The following is a 26,443-nucleotide window of genomic DNA, read 5'->3' on the forward strand; positions in this document are numbered from 1 at the left end:
TTTATCATATAAATAATTGAATAGATTAATTTATAATGAATTTTTAAATTTATTATATATAATTCGATAGTTTAATTTATAATGAATTGTTTTAATTATTACATAAATAATTCAAGTGATTATTTTAAAATTAATTGTTTAATTTATTATATAAATAATTCAATAGGTTAATTTATAATGTATTGTTTAATTTATTATATAAATAATTCAATAGTTTAATTCATAATGAATTGTTTGATTCATTACAAAATTAATTCAAGTGATTATTTTAAAATGAATTGTTTAATTTATTTTTAAAAAATTCAAAGTTTAATTTATTGTATAAATATTTCAATAGTTTAATTTAATATATTAATAATTCAATAGTATAATTTATAATGAATTGTTTAATTTATTATATAAATAATTCAATAGGTTAATTTATAATGCATTGTTTAATTTATTACATAAATAATTCAAGTGATTATTTTTAAATGAATTGTTGAATTTATTATAAAAATAATTCAAAGTTTAATTTATTTTATAAATAATTCAAGTGATTATTTTAAAATAAATTGATCAATTTATTATAAAAATAATTCAATGTTCAATTTATTATATAGATAATTCAATTGTTTAATTTATTATATAAATAATTCAATAGTTTAATTTATAATGAATTGTTTAATTTATTTTATAAATAATTCAAGTGATTATTTTAAAATGAATTGTTTAATTTATTTTAAAAATAATTCAAAGTTTAATTTATTATATAAACAATTCAACATTTTAATTTATAATGAATTGTTTAATTTATCACATGAATAATACAATAGTTTAATTCATAATGAATTGTTTAATTCATTTTATAAATAATTCCAGTGATTATTTTAAAATAAATTGATTAATTTATTATATAAATAATTCAATTGTTCAATTTATTATATAAATAATTCAATGGTTTAATATATAATGAATTGTTTAATATGTTATATAAATAATTCAATAGGTTAATTTATAATGAATTGTTTAATTTATTATAAAAATAATTCAAAGTTTAAATTATTGTACAAATAATGCAATAGTTTAATTTATTTTATAAATAATTCAAGTGATTGTTTTAAAATGAATTGTTTAATTTATCATAAAAATAATTCAAAGTTTAATTTATTTTATAAATAATTCAATATTTTAATTTATAATGAATTGTTTAATTTATTATATAAATAATACAATAGTTTAATTCATAAAGAATTGTTTAATTCATTTCATAAATAATTCCAGTGATAATTTTAAAATAAATTGATTAATTTATTATAAAAATAATTCAAAGATTAATATATTATATAAATAATTCAATATGTTAAATTATAATGAATTGTTTAATTTATTTTATAAATAATTCAAGTGATTATTTTAATATGAATTGTTTAATTTATTATAAAAATAATTCAAAGTTTAATTTATTATATAAATAATTCAATAGTTTAATTTATTATATAAACAATTCAACATTTTAATTTATAATGAATTGTTTAATTTATCACATAAATAATACAATAGTTTAATTCATAATGAATTGTTTCATTCATTTTATCAATAATTCCAGTGATTATTTTAAAATAAATTGATTAATTTATTATATAAATAATTCAATTGTTCAATTTATTATATAAATAATTCAAGTGATTATTTTAAAATGAATTGTTTAATTTATTATAAAAATAATTCAATAATTTAATTTATGATGAATTGTTTAATTTATTTTATAAATAATTCAAGTGATTATTTTTAAATGAATTGTTTAATTTATTATGAAAATAATTCAAAGTTTAATTTCTAATATAAATAATTCAATATTTCAATTTATTATATAAATAATTCAATGGTTTAATTTATAATGAATTGTTTAATTTATTATATAAATAATACAATAGTTTAATTAATTACATAAATAATTCAATATATTAATTTATAATGAATTGTGTAATTCATTTTATAAATAATTCAAGTGATTATTTTAAAATAAATTGATAAATTGATTATAAAAATGATTCAAAGGTTAATTTATTATAAAAATAATTCAAAGTTTAATTTATTATATAAATAATTCAATGGTTTAATATATAATGAATTGTTTAATATGTTATATAAATAATTCAATAGGTTAATTTGTAATGAATTGTTTAATTTATTTTATGAATAATTCAAGTGATTATTTTAAAATAAATTGTTTAATTTATTATGAAAATAATTCAAAGTTTAATTTCTTATATAAATAATTCAATATTTTAATTTATTTTTTAAATAATTCAATGGTTTAATTTATAATGAATTGTTTAAATTATTTTATAAATAATTCAAGTGATTGTTTTAAAATGAATTGTTTAATTTATCATAAAAATAATTCAAAGTTTATTTTATTTTATAAATAATTCAATATTTTAATTTATAATGAATTGTTTAATTTATTATATAAATAATACAATATTTTAATTTATAATGAATTGTTTAATTCATTTTATAAATAATTCAAGTGATTATTTTAAAATAAATTGATTAATTTATTATAAAAATAATTCAAAGTTTAATTTATTACATAAATAATTGAAGTGATTATTTTAAAATGAATTGTTAAATTTATTATAAAAATAATTCAAAGTTCAATTTATTATAAAAATAATTCAATATTTTCATTTATAATGAATTGTTTAATTCATTTTAGAAATAATTCAAGTGATTATTTTAAAATAAATTGATTAATTTATGATAACAATAATTCAAAGTTTAATTTATTATATAAATAATTCAATGGTTTAATATATAATGAATTGTTTAATATGTTATATAAATAATTCAATAGGTTAATTTATAATGAATTGTTTAATTTATTTCATAAATAATTCAAGTGATTATTTTAAAATGAATAGTTTAATGTATTACAAAAATAATTCAAAGTTTAATTTATGATATAAATAATTCAATTGTTTAATTTATTATATAAATAATTCAATGGTTTAATATATAATGAACTGTTTAATATATTATATAAATAATTCTTTATGTTAAATTATAATGAATTGTTTAATTTATTTTATAAATAATTCAAGTGATTATTTTAATATGAATTGTTTAATTTATTATAAAAATAATTCAAAGTTTAATTTATTATATAAATAATTCAATAGTTTAATTTATGATGAATTGTGCAATTTATTGTAAAAATAATTCTAATGATTATTTTAAAATGAATTGTTTAATTTATTTTAAAAATAATTCAAAGTTTAATTTATGATATAAACAATTCAACATTTTAATTTATAATGAATTGTTTAATTTATCACATAAATAATACAATAGATTAATTCATAATGAATTGTTTCATTCATTTTATAAATAATTCCAGTGATTATTTTAAAATGAAATGTTTAATTTATTATGAAAATAATTCAAAGTTTAATTTCTTATATAAATAATTCAATATTTTAAATTATTATATAAATAATTCAATGGTTTAATTTATAATGAATTGTTTAATACATTTTATAAATAATTCAATGGTTTAATTTATAATGAATTGTTTAATTTATTATATAAATAATACAATAGTTTAATTAATTACATAAATAATTCAATATATTAATTTATAATGAATTGTGTAATTCATTTTATAAATAATTCAAGTGATTATTTTAAAATAAATTGATAAATTTATTGTAAAAATGATTCAAAGTTTAATTTATTATAAAAATAATTCAAAGTATAATTTATAATATAATTAATTCAATGGTTTAATATATAATGAATTGTTTAATATGTTATATAAATAATTCAATAGGTTAATTTGTAATGAATTGTTTAATTTATTTTATGAATAATTCAAGTGATTATTTTAAAATAAATTGTTTAATTTATTATGAAAATAATTCAAAGTTTAATTTCTTATATAAATAATTCAATGGTTTAATTTATAATGAATTGTTTAAATTATTTTATAAATAATTCAAGTGATTGTTTTAAAATGAATTGTTTAATTTATCATAAAAATAATTCAAAGTTTATTTTATTTTATAAATCATTCAATATTTTAATTTATAATGAATTGTTTAATTTATTATATAAATAATACAATATTTTAATTTATAATGAATTGTTTAATTCATTTTATAAATAATTCAAGTGATTATTTTAAAATAAATTGATTAATTTATTATAAAAATAATTCAAAGTTTAATTTATTACATAAATAATTGAAGTGATTATTTTAAAATGAATTGTTAAATTTATTATAAAAATAATTCAAAGTTCAATTTATTATATAAATAATTCAATATTTTCATTTATAATGAATTGTTTAATTCATTTTAGAAATAATTCAAGTGATTATTTTAAAATAAATTGATTAATTTATGATAACAATAATTCAAAGTTTAATTTATTATATAAATAATTCAATGGTTTAATATATAATGAATTGTTTAATATGTTATATAAATAATTCAATAGGTTAATTTATAATGAATTGTTTAATTTATTTCATAAATAATTCAAGTGATTATTTTAAAATGAATAGTTTAATTTATTACAAAAATAATTCAAAGTTTAATTTATGATATAAATAATTCAATTGTTTAATTTAATATATGAATAATTCAATAGTATAATTTATAATGAATTGTTTAATTTATTATATAAATAATTCAATTGTTTAATTTATTATATAAATAATTCAATATTTTAATTTATTATATAAATAATTCAATGGTTTAATTTATAATGAATTGTTTAATTTATTATATAAATAATACAATAGTTTAATTAATTAAATAAATAATTCAACATATTAATTTATAATGAATTGTTTAATTCATTTTATAAATAATTCAAGTGATTATTTTAAAATAAATTGATAAATTTATTATAAAAATGATTCAAAGTTTAATTTATTATATAAATAATTCATTTGTTCAATTTATTTTATAAATAATTCAATGGTTTAATATATAATGAATTGTTTAATATGTTATATAAATAATTCAATAGGTTAATTTATAATGAATTGTTTAATTTATTTTATAATTCAAGTGATTATTTTAAAATGAATTGTTTAATTTATCATAAAAATAATTCAAAGTTTAATTTATTTTATAAATAATTCAATATTTTAATTTATTATATAAATAATTCAATGGTTTAATTTATAATGAATTGTTTAATTTATTATATAAATAATACAATAGTTTAATTAATTACATAAATAATTCAATAGTTTAATTTATGATGAATTGTGCAATTTATTGTAAAAATAATTCTAGTGATTATTTTAAAATGAATAGTTTAATTTATTTTAAAAATAATTCAAAGTTTAATTTATTATAAAAATAATTCAAAGTTTAATTTATTATATAAATAATTCAATGGTTTAATATATAATGAATTGTTTAATATGTTATATAAATAATTCAATATTTTAATTTATTATGAATTGTTTAATTCATTTTATGAATAATTCAAGTGATTATTTTAAAATAAATTGTTTAATTTATTATGAACATAATTCAAAGTTTAATTTCTTATATAAATAATTCAATGGTTTAATTTATAATGAATTGTTTAAATTATTTTATAAATAATTCAAGTGATTGTTTTAAAATGAATTGTTTAATTTATCATAAAAATAATTCAAAGTTTAATTTATTTTATAAATAATTCAATATTTTAATTTATAATGAATTGTTTAATTTATTATATAAATAATACAATATTTTAATTTATAATGAATTGTTTAATTCATTTTATAAACAATTCAAGTGATTATTTTAACATAAATTGATTAATTTATTATAAAAATAATTCAATGTTTAATTTATTAGATAAATAATTCAATTGTTTAATTTAATATATAAATAATTCAATGGGTTAATTTATAATGAATTGTTAAATATATTATATAAATAATTCAATGGGTTAATTTATAATGAATTGTTTAATTTATTATAAAAATAATTCAAAGTTTAAATTATTGTACAAATAATGCAATAGTTTAATTTATTATATGAATAATTCAATATTTTAGTTTATAATGAATTGTTTAATTTATTATATAAATAATACAATAGTTTAATTTATAATGAATAGTTTAATTTATTTTATAAATAATTCAAGTGATTATTTTAAAATAAATTGATTAATTTATTATAAGAATAGTTCAAAGTTTAATTTATTGCATAAATAATTCAATTGTTTAATTTATTATATCAATAATTCAATTGTTTAATTTATTATATAAATAATTCAATATTTCAATTGATAATGAATTGTTTAATTTATTATATAAATAATACAATAGTTTAATTTATAATTACTTGTTTAATTCATTTTATAAATAATTCAAGTGATTATTTTAAAATAAATTGATTAATTTAGTATAAAAATAATTCAATGGTTTAATTCAAAATGAATTGTTTAATTTATTTTATAAATAATTCAAGTGATTATTTTCAAATGAATTGTTTAATTTATTATAAAAATAATTCAAAGTTTAATTTATTATATAAATAATTCAATATTTTAATTTATAATGAATTGTTTAATTTATCACATAAATAATACAATAGTTTAATTCATAAAGAATTGTTTAATTCATTTCATAAATAATTCCAGTGATAATTTTGAAATAAATTGATTAATTTATTATAAAAATAATTCAAAGATTAATTTATTATATAAATAATTCAATGGTTTAATATATAATGAATTGTTTAATATATTATATAAATAATTCATTATGTTAAATTATAATGAATTGTTTAATTTATTTTATAAATAATTCAAGTGATTATTTTAATATGAATTGTTTAATTTATTATAAAAATAATTCAAAGTTTAATTTATTATATAAATAATTCAATAGTTTAATTTATGATGAATTGTGCAATTTATTGTAAAAATAATTCTAGTGATTATTTTAAAATGAATTGTTTAATTTGTTTTAAAAATAATTCAAAGTTTAATTTATGATATAAACAATTCAACATTTTAATTTATAATGAATTGTTTAATTTATCACATAAATAATACAATAGATTAATTCATAATGAATTGTTTCATTCATTTTATAAATAATTCCCGTGATTATTTTAAAATGAATTGTTTAATTTATTATGAAAATAATTCAAAGTTTAATTTCTAATATAAATAATTCAATATTTTAATTCATGATGAATTGTTTAATTCATTTTATGAATAATTCAAGTGATTATTTTAAAATAAATTGTTTAATTTATTATGAAAATAATTCAAAGTTTAATTTCTTATATAAATAATTCAATATTTTAATTTATTATATAAATAATTCAATGGTTTAATTTATAATGAATTGTTTAAATTATTTTATAAATAATTCAAGTGATTGTTTTAAAATGAATTGTTTAATTCATTTTATAAATAATTCAAGTGATTATTTTAAAATAAATTGATTAATTTATTATAAAAATAATTCAAAGTTCAATTTATTATATAAATAATTCAATATTTTCATTTATAATGAATTGTTTAATTCATTTTAGAAATAATTCAAGTGATTATTTTAAAATAAATTGATTAATTTATGATAACAATAATTCAAAGTTTAATTTATAATATAAATAATTCAATTGTTTACTTTATTACATAAATAATACAATGGTTTAATTTATAATGAATAGTTTAATTTATTTTAAAAATAATTCAACTGATTATTTTAAAATGAATAGTTTAATTTATTATAAAAATAATTAAAAGATTAATTTATGATATAAATAATTCAATTGTTTAATTTATTATATAAATAATTCAATAGGTTAATTTATAATGAATTGTTTAATTTATTATATAAATAATTCAATAGGTTAATTTATAATGCATTGTTTAATTTATTATATGTATAATTGAAGTGATTATCTTTGAATGAATTGTTTAATATATTATAAAAATAATTCAATGGTTTAATTTATAATGAATTGTTTAATTTATTATATAAATAATACAATAGTTTAATTAATTACATAAATAATTCAATATATTAATTTATAATGAATTGTTTAATTCATTTTATAAATAATTCAAGTGATTATTTTAAAATAAATTGATTAATTTATTATAACAATAAATAAAAGTTTAATTTATTATATCAATAATTCAATTGTTTAATTTATAATGAATTTTTACATTTATTATATATATAATTCGATAGTTTAATTTATAATGAATTGTTTTATTTGTTACATAGATAATTCAAGTGAATATTTTAAAATGAATTGTTTAATTTATTATATAAATAATTCTATAGGTTTATTAACAATGAATTGTTTAATTTATTTTATAAATAATTCAAGTGATTATTTTAAAATGAATAGTTTAATTTATTATAAAAATAATTAAAAGATTAATTTATTATAAAAATAATTAAAAGATTAATCTATGATATAAATAATTCAATTGTTTAATTTATTATATAAATAATTCAATGGTTGAATTTATAATGAATTGTTTAATTTATTATATAAATAATACAATAGTTTAATTAATTACATATATAATTCAATATATTAATTTATAATGAATTGTTTAATTCATTTTATAAATAATTCAAGTGATTATTTTCAAATAAATTGAATAATTTATTATAAAAATAATTCAAAGTTTAATTTATTATATAAATAATTCAATTGTTTAATTTATTATATAAATAATTCAATAGTTTAATTTATAATGAATTGTTTAATTTATTTTATAAATAATTCAAGTGATTATTTTAAAATGAATAGTTTAATTTATTTTAAAAATAATTCAAAGTTTAATTTATTACATAAACAATTCAACATTTTAATTTATAATGAATTGTTTAATTTATCACATAAATAATACAATAGTTTAATTCATAATGAATTGTTTAATTCATTTTATAAATAATTCCAGTGATTATTTTAAAATAAATTGAGTAATTTATTATAAAAATAATTCAAAGTTTAATTTATTGTATAAATAATTCAATTGTTCAATTTATTATATAAATAATTCAATGGTTTAAAATATAATGAATTGTTTAATATGTTATATAAATAATTCAATAGGTTAATTTATAATGAATTGTTTAATTTATTTTATAAATAATTCAAGTGATTATCAATTAAACAATTCATTATAAATTAATATATTGAATTATTTATGTAATTAATTAAACTATTGTATTATTTATATAATAAATTAAACAATTCATTATAAATTAAACCATTGAATTATTTATATAATAAATTAAACAATTGAATTATTTATATCATAAATTAATCTTTTAATTATTTTTATAATAAATTAAACTATTCATTTTAAAATAATCACTTGAATTATTTTTAAAATAAATTAAACTATTCATTATAAATTAAACCATTGTATTATTTATGTAATAAATTAAACAATTGAATTATTTATATTATAAATTAAACTTTGAATTATTTTTATAATAAATTAAACTATTCATTTTAAAATAATCACTTGAATTATTTATAAAATAAATTAAACAATTCATTGTTAATTAACCTATTGAATTATTTATATAATAAATTAAACAATTCATTTTAAAATATTAAATAATTCAATTGTTTAATTTATTATATAAATAATTCAATGGTTTAATTTATAATGAATTGTTTAATTTATTATATAAATAATACAATAGTTTAATTAATTACATAAATAATTCAATATATTAATTTATAATGAATTGTTTAATTGTCTCTCTCCCTCCAGCCTTTATCTCTCTCTCCACTCCAGTGTTTCTCTGTCTCTCTTTCTCTCCCCCCAGTGTTTCTCTCTCTCTCTCTCTCCACCCAGTGTTTCTCTCTCTATCCCCCCAGTGTTTCTCTCTCTCTCTCCCCTCATTGTTTCTCTCTCTCTCCCCCCAGTGTTTCTCTCTCTCTCTCCCCCCAGTGTTTTTCTCACTCACTCTCTTACCCCCAGTGTTTCTCTCTCTTCCCCCCAGTGTTTCTCTCTCTTCGCCCCAGTATTTCTCTCTCTTCCCACCAGTGTTTCTCTCTCTTCCCCCCAGTTTTTCTCTCTCTTCCCCCCAGTGTTTCTCTCTCTCTCTCCCCCCCCCAGTGATTCTCTCTCTCTCCCCCCAGTGTTTCTCTGTCTCTCCCTCCAGTGTTTCTCTCACACTCTCCCCGCATTGTTTCCCTCCCCCTCTCCCCCCAATGTTTCTCTCCCTCTCTCCCCCCAGTATTTCTCTCACCCTCGCCCCCCAGTGTTTCTCTCACCCTCTCCCACAGAGTTTCTCTCACTCTCTCCCCCCAGTGTTTCTCTCTCTTCCCCCCAGTGTTTCTCTCTCTTCCTCCCAGTGCTTCACTCCCTTCCCCCCAGTGTTTCTCTCTCTTCCCCCCAGTGTTTCTCTCTCTTCACCACAGTGTTTCTCTTTTTCCCCCCAGTGTTTCTCTCTCTTCCCCCCAGTGTTTGTCTCTCTTCTCCCCAGTCTCTCTCTCTGTCTCCCCCCCCAATGTTTCTCTCTCTCTCTCCCCCCAAGTGTTTCTCTCTCTCTCTCCCCCCAGTGTTTCTATCTCTCTCCCCCCAGTGTCTCTCTCCCTCTCTCCCCCCAGTTTCTCTCTCTGTCTTTCCCGCCAGTGTTTCTCTCTCTCTCTCTCCCTCTCCACCCAGTGTTTATCTCTATCTCCCTCCAGCGTTATCTCTCTCTCCACCCCAGTGTTTCTCTGTCTCTCTTTCTCTACCCCAGTGTTTCTCTCTCTCTCTCTCCCCCCAGTGTTTCTCTCTCTATCCCCCCAGTGTGTGTGTCTCTCTCTCCCCCCAGTGTTTCTCTCTCTCTCCCCCCCCATTATTTATCTCCCTCTCCCCCAATGTTTCTCTCTCTCTCTCTCTCTCCCCAGTGTTTCTCTCTCTCTTTCCCCTCAGTGTTTCTCTCTCTCTCTCCCCCAGTGTTTCTCTGTCTATCCCCCCAGTCTTTCTCTCCCTCTCTCCCTCCCGTGTTTCTCTCTCTCTCACCCCCAGTGTTTCTCTCTCTCTCTCCCCCCAGTGTTTCTCTCTCTCTCCCCCCAGTGTCTCTCTCTCTATCACCCAGTGCTTCTCTCCCTCTCTCCCCCCAGTTTTTCTCTCTGTCTTTCCCGCCAGTGTTTCTCTCTCTCTCCCCAGTGTTTCTCTCTCTCTCCCCCCAGTGTTTCTCTCTCTCTCTCTCTCCCCCCAGTGTTTCTCTCTCTCTTTCCCCTCAGTGTTTCTCTCTCTCTCTCCCCCAGTGTTTCTCTGTCTATCCCCCCAGTCTTTCTCTCCCTCTCTCCCTCCCGTGTTTCTCTCTCTCTCACCCCCAGTGTTTCTCTCTCCCTCTCCCCCAATGTTTCTCTCTCTCTCTCTCTCTCCCCAGTGTTTCTCTCTCTCTTTCCCCTCAGTGTTTCTCTCTCTCTCTCCCCCAGTGTTTCTCTGTCTATCCCCCCAGTCTTTCTCTCCCTCTCTCCCTCCCGTGTTTCTCTCTCTCTCACCCCCAGTGTTTCTCTCTCTCTCTCCCCCCAGTGTTTCTCTCTCTCTCCCCCCAGTGTCTCTCTCTCTATCACCCAGTGCTTCTCTCCCTCTCTCCCCCCAGTTTTTCTCTCTGTCTTTCCCGCCAGTGTTTCTCTCTCTCTCCCCAGTGTTTCTCTCTCTCTCCCCCCAGTGTTTCTCTCTCTCTCTCTCCCCCCAGTGTTTCTCTCTCTCGCCCCCCAGTGTTTTTCTCTCTCTCTCCCCTCAGTGTTTCTCTCTCTCTCCCCCCAAGTGTTTCTCTCTTTCTCCCGCCAGTGTTTCTCTCTCACTCTCTCCCCCCAGTGTTTCTCTCCCTCTCCCCCAGTGTTTCACTCTCTCTCTCCCCCCAGGGTTTCTCTCTCTCTCTCCCACCAGTGATTCTCTCTCTCCCCCCTCAGTGTTTCTCTGTCTCTCCCTCCAGTGTTTCTCTCACACTCTCCCCGCATTGTTTCCCTCAACCTCTCCCCCCAATGTTTCTCTCCCCCTCTCCCCCCAGTGTTTCTCTCACCCTCTCCCCCGAGTGTTTCTCTCACCCTCTCCCCCCATTGTTTCTCTCACCCTCTCCCCCCAGTGTTTCTCTCACCCTCTCCCCCCAGTGTTTCTCTCACCCTCGCCCCCCAGTGTTTCTCTCACCCTCTCCCACAGTGTTTCTCTCACTCTCTCCCCCTGTGTTTCTCTCTATCTCCCCCCAAGTGTTTCTCTCTCACTCCCCCCCAGTGTTTCTCTCTCGCTCTTCTCCCCAGTGTTTCTCTCTCTTCCCCCCAGTGTTTCTCTCTCTTCCTCCCAGTGTTTGTCTCTCTTCTCCTCAGTTTCTCTCTCTGTCTCCCCCCCCAATGTTTCTCTCTCTCTCTCCCCCCAAGTGTTTCTCTCTCTCTCTCCCCCCAGTGTTTCTATCTCTCTCCCCCCAGTGTCTCTCTCCCTCTCTCCCCCCAGTTTCTCTCTCTGTCTTTCCCGCCAGTGTTTCTCTCTCTCTCTCTCCCTCTCCACCCAGTGTTTATCTCTATCTCCCTCCAGCGTTATCTCTCTCTCCACCCCAGTGTTTCTCTGTCTCTCTTTCTCTACCCCAGTGTTTCTCTCTCTATCCCCCCAGTGTGTGTGTCTCTCTCTCCCCCCAGTGTTTCTCTCTCTCTCCCCCCCCCATTATTTATCTCCCTCTCCCCCAATGTTTCTCTCTCTCTCTCTCTCTCCCCAGTGTTTCTCTCTCTCTTTCCCCTCAGTGTTTCTCTCTCTCTCTCCCCCAGTGTTTCTCTGTCTATCCCCCCAGTCTTTCTCTCCCTCTCTCCCTCCCGTGTTTCTCTCTCTCTCACCCCCAGTGTTTCTCTCTCTCTCTCCCCCCAGTGTTTCTCTCTCTCTCCCCCCAGTGTCTCTCTCTCTATCACCCAGTGCTTCTCTCCCTCTCTCCCCCCAGTTTTTCTCTCTGTCTTTCCCGCCAGTGTTTCTCTCTCTCTCCCCAGTGTTTCTCTCTCTCTCCCCCCAGTGTTTCTCTCTCTCTCTCTCTCCCCCCAGTGTTTCTCTCTCTCTTTCCCCTCAGTGTTTCTCTCTCTCTCTCCCCCAGTGTTTCTCTGTCTATCCCCCCAGTCTTTCTCTCCCTCTCTCCCTCCCGTGTTTCTCTCTCTCTCACCCCCAGTGTTTCTCTCTCCCTCTCCCCCAATGTTTCTCTCTCTCTCTCTCTCTCCCCAGTGTTTCTCTCTCTCTTTCCCCTCAGTGTTTCTCTCTCTCTCTCCCCCAGTGTTTCTCTGTCTATCCCCCCAGTCTTTCTCTCCCTCTCTCCCTCCCGTGTTTCTCTCTCTCTCACCCCCAGTGTTTCTCTCTCTCTCTCCCCCCAGTGTTTCTCTCTCTCTCCCCCCAGTGTCTCTCTCTCTATCACCCAGTGCTTCTCTCCCTCTCTCCCCCCAGTTTTTCTCTCTGTCTTTCCCGCCAGTGTTTCTCTCTCTCTCCCCAGTGTTTCTCTCTCTCTCCCCCCAGTGTTTCTCTCTCTCTCTCTCCCCCCAGTGTTTCTCTCTCTCGCCCCCCAGTGTTTTTCTCTCTCTCTCCCCTCAGTGTTTCTCTCTCTCTCCCCCAAGTGTTTCTCTCTTTCTCCCGCCAGTGTTTCTCTCTCACTCTCTCCCCCCAGTGTTTCTCTCCCTCTCCCCCAGTGTTTCACTCTCTCTCTCCCCCCAGGGTTTCTCTCTCTCTCTCCCACCAGTGATTCTCTCTCTCCCCCCCCAGTGTTTCTCTGTCTCTCCCTCCAGTGTTTCTCTCACACTCTCCCCGCATTGTTTCCCTCAACCTCTCCCCCCAATGTTTCTCTCCCCCTCTCCCCCCAGTGTTTCTCTCACCCTCTCCCCCGAGTGTTTCTCTCACCCTCTCCCCCCATTGTTTCTCTCACCCTCTCCCCCCAGTGTTTCTCTCACCCTCTCCCCCCAGTGTTTCTCTCACCCTCGCCCCCCAGTGTTTCTCTCACCCTCTCCCACAGTGTTTCTCTCACTCTCTCCCCCTGTGTTTCTCTCTATCTCCCCCCAAGTGTTTCTCTCTCACTCCCCCCCAGTGTTTCTCTCTCGCTCTTCTCCCCAGTGTTTCTCTCTCTTCCCCCCAGTGTTTCTCTCTCTTCCTCCCAGTGTTTGTCTCTCTTCTCCTCAGTTTCTCTCTCTCTCTCTCTCCCCAGTGTTTCTCTGTCTCTCTCTGTCTCTCCCCCTAGTATTACTCTCTCTCTCTCCCCCCAGTGTTTCTCTCTCTCTCCCCCCAGTATTTCTCTCTCTCTCCCCCAGTGTTTCTCTCTCGCTCTCTCTCTCTCTCCCCCCAGTGTTTCTCTCTCTCTTCCCCCCCAGTGTTTCTCTCTCTCTCTCCCCAGTGTTTCTCTGTCTATCCCCCCAGTCTTTCTCTCCCTCTCTCCCTCCCGTGTTTCTCTCTCTCTCACCCCCAGCGTTTCTCTCTCTGTCTCCCCCCAGTGTTTCTCTCTCTTTCTCCCCCCAGTGTTTCTCTCTCTCTTCCCCCCCAGTGTTTCTCTCTCTCTCTCCCCAGTGTTTCTCTGTCTATCCCCCCAGTCTTTCTCTCCCTCTCTCCCTCCCGTGTTTCTCTCTCTCTCACCCCCAGTGTTTCTCTCTCTCTCTCTCCCCCCAGTGTTTCTCTCTCTCTCTCCCCCCAGTGTTTCTCTCACCCTCTCCCCCAGTGTTTCTCTCTCTCTCCCCCCCCAGTGTCTCTCTCTCTATCACCCAGTGTTTCTCTCCCTCTCTCCCCCCAGTTTTTCTCTCTGTCTTTCCCGCCAGTGTTTCTCTCTCTCGCCCCCCAGTGTTTTTCTCTCTCTCTCCCCTCAGTGTTTCTCTCTCTCTCCCCCCAAGTGTTTCTCTCTCTCTCCCGCCAGTGTTTCTCTCTCTCTCTCTCCCCCCAGTGTTTCTCTCTCTCTCCCCCAGTGTTTCACTCTCTCTCTCCCCCCAGTGTTTCTCTCTCTCTCTCCCCCCAGTGATTCTCTCTCTCTCCCCCAGTGTTTCACTCTCTCTCTCCCCCCAGTGTTTCTCTCTCTCTCTCCCCCCAGTGATTCTCTCGCTCTCCCCCCAGTGTTTCTCTGCTCTCCCTCCAGTGTTTCTCTCACACTCTCCCCGCATTGTTTCCCTCACCCTCTCCCCCCAATGTTTCTCTCACCCTCTCACCCCAGTGTTTCTCTCACCCTCTTCCCCGAGTGTTTCTCTCCCCCTCTCCCCCCATTGTTTCTCTCCCCCTCTCCTCCCAGTGTTTCTCTCCCCCTCTCCCCCCAGTGTTTCTCTCACCCTCGCCCCCCAGTGTTTCTCTCCCTCTCTCCCCCCAGTTTTTCTCTCTGTCTTTCCCGCCAGTGTTTCTCTCTCTCGCCCCCCAATGTTTTTCTCTCTCTCTCCCCTCAGTGTTTCTCTCTCTCTCCCCCCAAGTGTTTCTCTCTCTCTCCCGCCATTGTTTCTCTCTCTCTCTCTCCCCGCAGTGTTTCTCTCTCTCTCCCCCAGTGTTTCACTCTCTCTCTCCCCCCAGTGTTTCTCTCTCTCTCTCCCCCCCAGTGATTCTCTCTCTCTCCCCCAGTGTTTCACTCTCTCTCTCCCCCCAGTGTTTCTCTCTCTCTCTCCCCCCAGTGATTCTCTCTCTCTCCCCCCAGTGTTTCTCTGCTCTCCCTCGAGTGTTTCTCTCACACTCTCCCCGCATTGTTTCCCTCCCCCTCTCCCCCCAATGTTTCTCTCACCCTCTCCCCCCATTGTTTCTCTCCCCCTCTCCCCCCAGTGTTTCTCTCCCCCTCTCCCCCCAGTGTTTCTCTCACCCTCGCCCCCCAGTGTTTCTCGCACCCTCTTCCACAGTGTTTCTCTCACTCTCTCCCCCCAGTGTTTCTCTCTATCTCCCCCCAAGTGTTTCTCTCTCACTCCCCCCACCAGTGTTTCTCGCTCTCTCTTCCCACCAGTGTTTCTCTCTCTTCCCCCCAGTGTTTCTCTCTCTTCCTCCCAGTGCTTCACTCCCTTCCCCCCAGTGTTTCTCTCTCTTCCCCCCAGTGTTTCTCTCTCTTCCCCCCAGTATTTCTCTTTTTCCCCCCAGTGTTTCTCTCTCTTCCCCCCAGTGTTTGTCTCTCTTCTCCACAGTCTCTCTCTCTGTCTCCCCCCCCCAGTGTTTCTCTCTCTCTCTCCCCCCAGTGTTTTTCTCTCTCTCTCCCCCCAGTGTCTCTCTCCCTCTCTCCCCCCAGTGTTTCTCTCTCTCTCTTTCCCTCTCCACCCAGTGTTTATCTCTCTCTCCCTCCAGCGTTTATCTCTCTCTCCACCCCAGTGTTTCTCTGTCTCTCATTCTCTCCCCCCAGTGTTTCTCTCTCTCTCTCTCTCTCCCCCCAGTGTTTCTCTCTCTATCCCCCCAGTGTTTCTCTCTCTCTCTCCCCCCAGTATTTCTCTCCCTCTACCCCCCCCCAATATTTCTCTCCCTCTCCCCCAGTGTTTCTCTCTCTCTCTCCACCCAGTGTCTCTCTCTCTATCACCCAGTGTTTCTCTCCCTCTCTCCCCCCAGTTTTTCTCTCTGTCTTTCCCGCCAGTGTTTATCTCTCTCTCCCCAGTGTTTCTCTCTCTCTCCCCCCAGTGTTTCTCTCTCTCTCTCTCCCCTCAGTGTTTCTCTCTCTCTCCCCCCAAGTGTTTCTCTCTCTCTCCCGCCAGTGTTTCTCTCTCTCTCCCCCAGTGTTTCACTCTCTCTCTCCCTCCAGTGTTTCTCTCTCTCTTCCCCCCCCCCAGTATTTCTCTCCCTCTCCCCCAGTGTTTATCTCTCTCTCTCTCTCCCCAGTGTTTCTCTCTCTCTTTCCCCCCAGTCTTTCTCTCCCTCTCTCCCTCCCGTGTTTCTCTCTCTCTCACGCCCAGTGTTTCTCTCTCTCTCTCCCCCCAGTGTTTCTCTCTCTCTCTCCACCCAGTGTCTCTCTCTCTATCACCCAGTGTTTCTCTCCCTCTCTCCCCCCAGTTCTTCTCTCTGTCTTTCCCGCCAGTGTTTATCTCTCTCCCCAGTTTTTCTCTCTCTCTACCCCCAGTGTTTCTCTCTCTCTCTCTCCCCTCAGTGTTTCTCTCTCTCTCCCCCCAAGTGTTTCTCTCTCTCTCCCGCCAGTGTTTCTCTCTCTCTCTCTCCCCCCAGTGTTTCTCTCTCTCTCCCCCAGTGTTTCACTCTCTCTCTCCCTCCAGTGTTTCTCTCTCTCTCCCCCCCCCCAGTATTTCTCTCCCTCTCCCCCAGTGTTTCTCTCTCTCTCTCTCTCTCCCCAGTGTTTCTCTCTCTCTTTCCCCCCAGTCTTTCTCTCCCTCTCTCCCTCCCGTGTTTCTCTCTCTCTCTCACCCCCAGTGTTTCTCTCTCTCTCTCCCCCCAGTGTTTCTCTCTCTCTCTCCCCCCAGTGTTTCTCTCTCTCGCCCGCCAGTGTTTTTCTCTCTCTCACCCCTCAGTGTTTCTCTCTCTCTCCCCCAAAGTGTTTCTCTCTCTCTCCCTCCAGTATTTCTCTCACCCTCTCCCCGCAGTGTTTCTGTCATCCTCTCCCCCAATTGTTTATCTCACCCTCTCCCACCAGTGTTTCTCTCACTCTCTCCCCCCAGTGTTTCTCTCTCCCTCCCCCCAGTGTTTCTCTCTCTCTCTCTCCCCAGTGTTTCTCTCTCTCTCTCCCCCCCAGTTTATTTCTCTCTCTCTCTCTCCCCCACCCCAGTGTTGATCTCTCTCTCTCCTCCCAAGTGTTTCTCTCTCGCTCTCTCTCTCCCCAGTGTTTCTCTCTCTCTTTCCCCCCAGTGTTTCTCTCTCTCTCTCCCCCAGTGTTTCTCTCTCTCTCCCCCCAGTGTTTCTCTCCCCCTCTCCCCCCAGTGTTTCTCTCACCCTCGCCCCCCAGTGTTTCTCGCACCCTCTCCCACAGTGTTTCTCTCACTCTCTCCCACCAGTGTTTCTCTCTATCTCCCCCCAAGTGTTTCTCTCTCACTCCCCCCACCAGTGTTTCTCGCTCTCTCTTCCCACCAGTGTTTCTCTCTCTTCCCCCCAGTGTTTCTCTCTCTTCCTCCCAGTGCTTCACTCCCTTCCCCCCAGTGTTTCTCTCTCTTCCCCCCAGTGTTTCTCTCTCTTCCCACCAGTATTTCTCTTTTTCCCCCCAGTGTTTCTCTCTCTTCCCCCCAGTGTTTGTCTCTCTTCTCCACAGTCTCTCTCTCTGTCTCCCCCCCCAGTGTTTCTCTCTCTCTCTCCCCCCAGTGTTTTTCTCTCTCTCTCCCCCCAGTGTCTCTCTCCCTCTCTCCCCCCAGTGTTTCTCTCTCTCTCTTTCCCTCTCCACCCAGTGTTTATCTCTCTCTCCCTCCAGCGTTTATCTCTCTCTCCACCCCAGTGTTTCTCTGTCTCTCATTCTCTCCCCCCAGTGTTTCTCTCTCTCTCTCTCTCTCCCCCCAGTGTTTCTCTCTCTATCCCCCCAGTGTTTCTCTCTCTCTCTCCCCCCAGTATTTCTCTCTCTCTACCCCCCCCAATATTTCTCTCCCTCTCCCCCAGTGTTTCTCTCTCTCTCTCCACCCAGTGTCTCTCTCTCTATCACCCAGTGTTTCTCTCCCTCTCTCCCCCCAGTTTTTCTCTCTGTCTTTCCCGCCAGTGTTTATCTCTCTCTCCCCAGTGTTTCTCTCTCTCTCCCCCCAGTGTTTCTCTCTCTCTCTCTCCCCTCAGTGTTTCTCTCTCTCTCCCCCCAAGTGTTTCTCTCTCTCTCCCGCCAGTGTTTCTCTCTCTCTCTCTCCCCCCAGTCTTTCTCTCTCTCTCCCCCAGTGTTTCACTCTCTCTCTCCCTCCAGTGTTTCTCTCTCTCTTCCCCCCCCCAGTATTTCTCTCCCTCTCCCCCAGTGTTTCTCTCTCTCTCTCTCCCCCCAGTGTTTCTCTCTCTCTTTCCCCCCAGTCTTTCTCTCCCTCTCTCCCTCCCGTGTTTCTCTCTCTCTCACGCCCAGTGTTTCTCTCTCTCTCTCCCCCCAGTGTTTCTCTCTCTCTCTCCACCCAGTGTCTCTCTCTCTATCACCCAGTGTTTCTCTCCCTCTCTCCCCCCAGTTCTTCTCTCTGTCTTTCCCGCCAGTGTTTATCTCTCTCTCCCCAGTGTTTCTCTCTCTCTACCCCCAGTGTTTCTCTCTCTCTCTCTCCCCTCAGTGTTTCTCTCTCTCTCCCCCCAAGTGTTTCTCTCTCTCTCCCGCCAGTGTTTCTCTCTCTCTCTCTCCCCCCAGTGTTTCTCTCTCTCTCCCCCAGTGTTTCACTCTCTCTCTCCCTCCAGTGTTTCTCTCTCTCTTCCCCCCCCAGTATTTCTCTCCCTCTCCCCCAGTGTTTCTCTCTCTCTCTCTCTCTCCCCAGTGTTTCTCTCTCTCTTTCCCCCCAGTCTTTCTCTCCCTCTCTCCCTCCCGTGTTTCTCTCTCTCTCTCACCCCCAGTGTTTCTCTCTCTCTCTCCCCCCAGTGTTTCTCTCTCTCTCTCCACCCAGTGTTTCTCTCTCTCGCCCGCCAGTGTTTTTCTCTCTCTCACCCCTCAGTGTTTCTCTCTCTCTCCCCCAAAGTGTTTCTCTCTCTCTCCCTCCAGTATTTCTCTCACCCTCTCCCCGCAGTGTTTCTGTCATCCTCTCCCCCAATTGTTTATCTCACCCTCTCCCACCAGTGTTTCTCTCACTCTCTCCCCCCAGTGTTTCTCTCTCCCTCCCCCCAGTGTTTCTCTCTCTCTCTCTCCCCAGTGTTTCTCTCTCTCTCCCCGCAATGTTTCTCTCTCTATCTTCCCCCAGTGTTTCTCTCTCTCTCCCCCCCAGTGTTTTTCTCACTCACTCTCTTACCCCCAGTGTTTCTCTCTCTTCCCCCCAGTGTTTCTCTCTCTTCGCCCCAGTATTTCTCTCTCTTCCCACCAGTGTTTCTCTCTCTTACCCCCACTGATACTCTCTCTGCCCCCGGTGTTTCTCTCTCTTCCCCCAGTGTTTCTCTCTCTCTCCCCCCAGTGTTTCTCTCTCTCTCTCCCCCCAGTTTATTTCTCTCTCTCTCTCTCTCCCCCACCCCAGTGTTGATCTCTCTCTCTCCTCCCAAGTGTTTCTCTCTCGCTCTCTCTCTCCCCAGTGTTTCTCTCTCTCTTTCCCCCCAGTGTTTCTCTCTCTCTCTCCCCCAGTGTTTCTCTCTCTCTCCCCCCAGTCTTTCTCTCCCTCTCTCCATCCCGTGTTTCTCTCTCTCTCACCCCCAGTGTCTCTCTCTCTCTCTCCCCCAGTGTTTCTCTCTCTCTCCCCCCCCCCAGTGTCTCTCTCTCCATCACCCAGTGTTTCTCTCCCTCTCTCCCCCCAGTTTTTCTATCTGTCTTTCCCGCCAGTGTTTCTCTCTCTCTCCCCAGTGTTTCTCTCTCTCTCCCCCCAGTGTTTCTCTCTCTCTCTCTCCCCCCAGTGTTTCTCTCTCTCGCCCCCCAGTGTTTTTCTCTCTCGCTCCCCTCAGTGTTTCTCTCTCTCTCACCCCAAGTGTTTCTCTCTCTCTCCCGCCAGTGTGTCTCTCTCACTCTCACCCCCCAGTGTTTCTCTCTCTCTCTCCCCCAGTGTTTCACTCTCTCTCTCCCCCCGGTGTTTCTCTCTCTCTCCCCCCCAGTGATTCTCTCTCTCTCCCCCTAGAGTTTCTCTGTCTCTCACTCCAGTGTTTCTCTCACACTCTCCCCGCATTGTTTCCCTCAACCTCTCCCCCCAATGTTTCTCTCACCCTCTCCCCCCAGTGTTTCTCTCACCCTCTCCCCCGAGTGTTTCTCTCAACCTCTCCCCCCAATGTTTCTCTCCCCCTCTCCCCCCAGTGTTTCTCTCTCTCTTCCCCCCAGTGTTTCTCTCTCTTCCCCCCAGTGTTTCTCTCTCTTCCTCCCAGTGTTTGTCTCTCTTCTCCCCAGTTTCTCTCTCTCTCTCTCCCCAGTGTTTCTCTGTCTCTCTCTGTCTCTCCCCCCAGTGTTTCTCTCTCTCTCTCCCCCCAGTGTTTCTCTCTCTCTCCCCCCCCCAGTATTTCTCTCCCTCTCCCCCAGTGTTTCTCTCTCTCTCTCTCACCCCCAGTGTTGCTCTCTCTCTCTCCCCCCAGTGTTTCTCTCTCTCTCTCCCCCCAGTGTCTATCTCTCTATATCCCAGTGTTTCTCTCCCTCTCTCCCCCCAGTTTTTCTCTCTGTCTTTCCCGCCAGTGTTTCTCTCTCTCCCCAGTGTTTCTCTCTCTCTCCCCCCAGTGTTTCTCTCTCTCTCTCTCCCCCCAGTGTTTCTCTCGCTCGCCCACCAGTGTTTTTCTCTCTCTCTCCCCTCAGTGTTTCTCTCTCTCTCCCCCCAAGTGTTTCTCTCACTCTCCCGCCAGTGTCTCTCTCTCTCTCTCTCCCCCCAGTGTTTCTCTCTCTCTCCCCCAGTGTTTCACTCTCTCTCTCCCCCCAGTCATTCTCTCTCTCTCCCCCCAGTGTTTCTCTGTCTCTCCCTCCCGTGTTTCTCTCACACTCTCCCCGCATTGTTTCCCTCACCCTCTCCCCCCAATGTTTCTCTCACCCTCTCCCCCCAGTGTTTCTTTCACCCTCTCCCCCGAGTGTTTCTCTCACCCTCTCCCCCCAGTTTTTCTCTCACCCTCGCCCCCCAGTGTTTCTCTCACCCTCTCCCCCCAGTTTTTCTCTCACCCTCGCCCCCCGAGTGTTTCTCTCACCCTCGCCCCCCATTGTTTCTCTCCCCCTCACCCCCCAGTGTTTCTCTCACCCTCTCCCACAGTGTTTCTCTCACTCTCTCCCCCCAGTGTTTCTCTCTAACTCCCCCCAAGTGTTTCTCTCTCACTCCCCCCCAGTGTTTCTCTCTCTCTCTTCCCCCCAGTGTTTCTCTCTCTTCCCCCCAGTGTTTCTCTCTCTTCCCCCCAGTGTTTCTCTCTCTTCCTCCCAGTGCTTCACTCCCTTCCCCCCAGTGTTTCTCTCTCTTCCCCCCAGTGTTTCTCTCTCTTCCCCCCAGTGTTTCTCTTTTTTTCCCCCAGTGTTTCTCTCTCTTCCCCCCAGTGTTTGTCTCTCTTCTCCCCAGTCTCTCTCTCTGTTTCCCCCCCCCCCAGTGTTTCTCTCTCTCTCTCCCCCCAGTGTTTTTCTCTCTCTCTCCCCCCAATGTTTCTCTCTCTCTCCCCCCAAGTGTTTCTCTCTCTCACTCCCCACAGTGTTTCTCTCTCTCTCCCCCCAGTGTCTCTCTCCCTCTTTCCCCCCAGTTTTTCTCTCTGTCTTTCCCGCCAGTGTTTCACTCTCTCTCTCTCCCTCTCCACCCAGTGTTTATCTCTCTCTCCCTCCAGCGTTTATCTCTCTCTCCACTCCAGTGTTTCTCTGTCTCTCTTTCTCTCCCCCCAGTGTTTCTCTCTCTCTCTCTCTCCACCCAGTGTTTCTCTCTCTATCCCCCCAGTGTTTCTCTCTCTCTCTCCCCCCATTGTTTCTCTCTCTCTCCCCCCCAGTATTTCTCTCCCTCTCCCCCAGTGTTTCTCTCTCTCTCTCTCTCCCCAGTGTTTCTCTCTCTCTTTCCCCCCAGTCTTTCTCTCCCTCTCTCCCTCCCGTGTTTCTCTCTCTCTCACCCCCAGTGTTTCTCTCTCTCTCTCCCCCCAGTGTTTCTCTCTCTCTCCCCCCAGTGTCTCTCTCTCTATCACCCAGTGTTTCTCTCCCTCTCTCCCCCCAGTTTTTCTCTGTCTTTCCCGCCAGTGTTTCTCTCTCTCACCCCAGTGTTTCTCTCTCTCTCCCCCCAGTGTTTCTCTCTCTCTCTCTCCCCCCAGTGTTTCTCTCTCTATCCCCCCAGTGTTTCTCTCTCTCTCTCCCCCCAGTGTTTCTCTCTCTCTCCCCCCAGTGTTTCTCTCTCTCCCCCCCATTGTTTCTCTCTCTCTCTCCAGCCAGTTTTTCTCTCTCTCTCCCCAGTGTTTCTCTCACACTCTCCCCAAAGTATTTCTCTCACCCTCTCCCCGCAGTGTTTCTGTAATCCTCTCCCCCAATTGTTTATCTCACCCTCTCCAACCAGTGTTTCTCTCACTCTCTCCCCCCAGTGTTTCTCTCTCCCTCCCCCCCAGTGTTTCTCTCTCTCTCCCCGCAATGTTTCTCTCTCTATCTTCCTCCAGTGTTTCTCTCTCTCTCCCCCCAGTGATTTTCTCACTCACTCTCTTACCCCCAGTGTTTCTCTCTCTTCGCCCCAGTATTTCTCTCTCTTCTCACCAGTGTTTCTCTCTGTTACCCCAGTGTTTCTCTCTCTTCCCCACGGTGTTTCTCTCTCTTCCCCCAGTGTTTCTCTGTCTTCCCCCCAGTTTTTCTCTCTCTTCCCCCCAGTGTTTCTCTCTCTCTCTCTTCCCCACCCCAGTTTTTCTCTCTCTCTCCCCCCAGTGTGTCTCTCTCTCTCCCCCAGTGTTTCACTCTCTCTCTCCCCCCAGTGTTTCTCTCTCTCCCCCCCCCAGTGATTCTCTCTCTCTCCCCCCAGTGTTTCTCTGTCTCTCCCTCCAGTGTTTCTCTCACACTCTCCCCGCATTGTTTCCCTCACCCTCTCCCCCCAATGTTTCTCTCCCCCTCTCCCCCCAGTGTTTCTCTCACCCTCTCCCTCGAGTGTTTCTCTCACCCTCTCCCCCCATTTTTTCTCTCCCCCTCTCCCCCCAGTGTTTCTCTCCCTCCCTCCCCCCAGTGTTTCTCTCACCCTCGCCCCCCAGTGTTTCTCTCACCCTCTCCCACAGTGTTTCTCTCACTCTCTCCCCCCAGTGTTTCTCTCTCTTCCCCCCAGTGTTTCTCTCTCTTCCTCCCAGTGCTTCACTCCCTTCCCCCCAGTGTTTCTCTCTCTTCCCCCCAGTGTTTCTCTCTCTTCCCCACAGTGTTTCTCTTTCCCCCCCCAGTGTTTCTCTCTCTTCCCCCCAGTGTTTGTCTCTCTTCTCCCCAGTCTCTCTCTCTGTCTCCCCCCCAGTGTTTCTCTCTCTCTCTCTCCCCCCAGTGTTTTTCTCTCTCTCTCCCCCCAGTGTTTCTCTCTCTCTCCCCCCAAGTGTTTCTCTCTCTCTCTCCCCCCAGTGTTTCTCTCTCTCTCCCCCCAGTGTCTCTCTCCCTCTCTCCCCCCAGTTTTTCTCTCTGTCTTTCCCGCCAGTGTTTCTCTCTCTCTCGCTCCATCTCCACCCAGTGTTTATCTCTCTCTCCCTCCAGCGTTTATCTCTCTCTCCACCCCAGTGTTTCTCTGTCTCTCTTTCTCTCCCCCAGTGTTTCTCTCTCTCTCTCTCTCTCCCCCCCCAGTGTTTCTCTCTCTATCCCCCCAGTGTTTCTCTCTCTCTCTCCCCCCCCCAGTACTTCTCTCCCTCTCCCCCAGAGTTTCTCCCTCTCTCTCTCTCCCCAGTGTTTCTCTCTCTCTTTCCCCCCAGTCTTTCTCTCCCTCTCTCCCTCCCGTGTTTCTCTCTCTCTCTCACCCCCAGTGTTTCTCTCTCTCTCTCCCCCCAGTGTTTCTCTCTCTCTCTCTCCCCAGTGTCTCTCTCTCTATCACCCAGTGTTTCTCTCCCTCTCTCCCCCCAGTTTTTCTCTCTGTCTTTCCCGCCAGTGTTTCTCTCTCTCTCCCCAGTGTTTCTCTCTCTCTCCCCCCAGTGTTTCTCTCTCTCTCTCTCCCCCAGTGTTTCTCTCTCTCGCCCCCCAGTGTTTTTCTATCTCTCTCCCCTCAGTGTTTCTCTCTCTCTCCCCCCAAGTGTTTCTCTCTCTCTCCCGCCAGTGTTTCTCTCTCTCTCTCTCCCCCCAGTGTTTCTCTCTCTCTCCCCCAGTGTTTCACTCTCTCTCTCCCCCCAGTGTTTCTCTCTCTCTCTCCCCCCAGTGATTCTCTCTCTCTCCCCCCAGTGTTTCTCTGTCTCTCCCTCCAGTGTTTCCCTCACACTCTCCCCGCATTGTTTCCCTCACCCTCTCCCCCCAGTGTTTCTCTCTCCCCCTCTCTCTCCCCCCAGTGTTTCTCTCTCTATCCCCCCAGTGTTTCTCTCTCTCTCCCCCCCAGTGTTTCTCTCTCTCTCCCCCCAGTGTTTCTCTCTCTCTCCCCCCATTGTTTCTCTCTCTCTCTCCAGCCAGTTTTTCTCTCTCTCTCCCTCCAGTGTTTCTCTCACCCTCTCCCCCAGTGTTTCTCTCACAATCTCCCCCCAGTATTTCTCTCACCCTCTCCCCGCAGTGTTTCTGTCATGCTCTCCCCCAATTGTTTATCTCACCCTCTCCCCCCAGTGTTTCTCTCACTCTCTCCCCACAGTGGTTCTCTCTCCCTCCCCCCCAGTGTTTCTCTCTCTCTCTCTCCCCAGTGTTTCTCTCTCTCTCCCCGCAATGTTTCTCTCTCTATGTTCCCCCAGTGTTTCTCTCTCTCTCTCCCCCCAGTGTTTTTCTCACTCACTCTCTTACCCCCAGTGTTTCTCTCTCTTCCCCCCAGTGTTTCTCTCTCTTCGCTCCAGTATTTCTCTCTCTTCCCACCAGTGTTTCTCTCTCTTACCCCCAGTGTTTCTCTCTCTTCCCCCGGTGTTTCTCTCTCTTCCCCCAGTGTTTCTCTGTCTTCCCCCCAGTTTTTCTCTCTCTTCCCCCCAGTGTTTCTCTCTCTTCCCCCCAGTGTTTCTCTCTCTCTCTCTTTCCCCCCCAGTTTTTAGCTCTCTCTCCCCCCAGTGTTTCTCTCTCTTCCCCCCAGTGTTTCTCCCTCTTACCACCAGTGTTTCTCTCTCTTCCCCCCAGTGTTTCTCTCTCTTTACCCCAGTGTTTCTCTCTCTTCCCCCCAGTGATTCTCTCTCTTCCCCCCAGTGTTTCTCACTCGTCTACCCAGTGTTTCTCACTCGTCACCAAAGTGTTTCTCTCTCATTCTACCCCCAGTGTTTCTCTCTCTCTCCCCCCAGTGTTTCTCTCTCTCTCTCACCCCAGTGTATTTCTCTCTCTCTCTCCCCCCCCCAGTGTTGATCTCTCTCTCTCCCCCAGTGTTTCTCTCTCTCTCCCCCCAGTGTTTCTCTCTCTCTCTCTCCCCCCAGTGTTTCTCTCTCTCGCCCCCAGTGTTTTTCTCTCTCTCTCCCCTCAGTGTTTCTCTCTCTCTCCCCCCAAGTGTTTCTCTCTCTCTCCCGCCAGTGTTTCTCTCTCTCTCTCTCTCCCCAGTGTTTACCTCTCTCTCCCCCAGTGTTTCACTCTCTCTCTCCCCCCAGTGATTCTCTCTCTCTCTCCCCCCAGTGATTCTCTCTCTCTCCCCCCAGTGTTTCTCTGTCTCTCCCTCCAGTGTTTCTCTCACACTCTCCCCGCATTGTTTCCCTCACCCTCTCCCCCCAGTGTTTCTCTGTCTCCCTCTCTCTCCCTCCAGTGTTTCTCTCTATCTCCCCAGTGTTTCTCTCTCTCTCTCCCCCCGTGTTTCTCTCTCTCTCCCCCCAGTGTTTCTCTCTCTCTCCCCCCATTGTTTCTCTCTCTCTCTCCAGCCAGTTCTTCTCTCTCTCTCCCTCCAGTGTTTCTCTCACCCTCTCCCCCAGTGTTTCTCTCACAATCTCCCCCCAGTATTTCTCTCACCCTCTCCCCGCAGTGTTTCTGTCA

This window comes from Heptranchias perlo, chromosome 17, assembly GCF_035084215.1.
Source record: "Heptranchias perlo isolate sHepPer1 chromosome 17, sHepPer1.hap1, whole genome shotgun sequence".
Classification (NCBI taxonomy): Eukaryota; Metazoa; Chordata; class Chondrichthyes; order Hexanchiformes; family Hexanchidae; genus Heptranchias; species Heptranchias perlo.